General features: G+C 36.7%; 1 pseudogene; it reads right to left on the reverse strand.

The window, feature by feature from the left end:
* Positions 1-415: 415 nt before the first annotated feature.
* On the reverse strand, positions 416-1,516 carry LOC116585655 (annotated as a pseudogene).
* Between the last annotated feature and the right edge of the window lie 270 nt (positions 1,517-1,786).

A 1,786-nucleotide genomic window follows, 5' to 3' on the forward strand; every position in this document is an offset into this window, starting at 1 on the left:
TTTCTGACAGATTAGGACTAATCCTCTTTCAGTAACTATTTTTCTTCCTTTGGCTCTGGCTATTCTTCATTTTCTTTTTTTTTTTCTTTTCTTTAAATTTCACTTCTTAGTTTATATTTTTTCTCATCCATCAGATTCTCAGAGTTGGAATTTCCTGTTACTCATGGCTTGGACTTTTCTCCCCCACTTCCTTAGTTATTTAATTCTTTAAATATTATTAAAATGCTGATGGATTCAAATATATATATATTTATTTATTTATTTAAATTCATCATATATATATATATATTCATCCTAGAACTCTCCCTGATGTCTAGATTCATATAGCCAACATTCTTCCTCTTCTTCTTCTTCTTCTTCTTCTTCTTCTTCTTCTTCTTCTTCTTCCTCTTCCTCTTCTTCTTTTTTTTTTTTGGCAGGTGAAACAATTTTATTTCACAGCTGTCTTTAAAAACACAAAGACACTATGTTCTTCATATAAAAACATTAGTACAGATAACTACACTTACTAGAAAATGATTATATAGACCCTCTCAAAGAAAACTCATACCATTATATGGTTTCAGACAAGTTGCTTAGGAAAAACACATCTGGACTGATTCCTAAAACATACCATAAGACCACCCTGCATCTTTTGGTTCAAACTATAGATTACTGTCATCAGTACATGTTCTTGCATTCCTACAGATTTGCTAATACACACATAGACTGGCTTGTAACTTAATGTTCCATTGGTTCATCAGCCTTTTCTGCAGGTTCATCAGGAGGTTGAGCAGGCTGTGCCTTTCTCTGTGGTCTTTCTTCAAAACCTTCCAGGAATGGAGATACATCATCATCATCATAAATCATAAACCCAAGTTTTTACCAACAATTCCAATGGAAACATTCTTTGTAGTGAGGTCCTGTTCTGCCAGAAGCATCTCTTGTAAGGCATGCAAACCATGTTTAGCCAGTTCATTTAAATTGCACTCCATAAATCCAGACATATGTCTCTCCAAGTAAGTATGAGCTGATTGAGAACAGGCTCCAATGGACATGGCTCTACAGTCAAAATAGTTGGCAGATGGACAGGTTTGGAAAATGTGAGGGCCCATATCATCATAACCAGCAATAAGCAGTCCAACACCATATGGTCTCTGGCCATATCATTGGGTTGGTATCTGGGTCTTGCTTCCAATTAGCGATATAAGACAAGACACAGGAAGAGGTCTGTCAAATACAAATCTGTAATCCAAACACTCCTGGCACATAAAATTGTGTAACAGTCTAGCATAAGAAGTAAGTCCCGCAATTGAGATACCAATATGGTTGTCAACATGGAGAATTTTTTCTGATGAGTTGCAAGCTCTGGCTGTGCTCTCTTCAGTGCAACCAACACTGCATGGGTTTTTTATTTCAGACCGACTGTGGCTGAACTTTGCTTGACAGCTTCCATTGCATACTCAATTTAATGAATCCTGTCCTGAGGGTTCCAAACAGTGACATCCTTGTCATACTGGTTGTGAAACATGGTTCTGGTGAGGATCTGACTGTGGCTCCTGCAGAGGTGCAGGTTCAAGAAGGTTCCTGAAACTACCCGCCAACTTTCTTCTTAACATATCACTGAAGTATATAATACTGTATTATTTATATGTCCAAAACTGAACTTCTCATTTCTTCTCCAAAACTATTTATTCTTCAGAATTCACCCACTTGGTACATGGCTATTCCATTATTGAAGTGACCCAGGTCATAAATCTGTAGAATTATTTGAGTCCTCTTTTACTCTCTCACCCAAATTACCTTA

This window comes from Mustela erminea, chromosome 3 (assembly GCF_009829155.1).
Source record: "Mustela erminea isolate mMusErm1 chromosome 3, mMusErm1.Pri, whole genome shotgun sequence".
Lineage (NCBI taxonomy): Eukaryota > Metazoa > Chordata > Mammalia > Carnivora > Mustelidae > Mustela > Mustela erminea.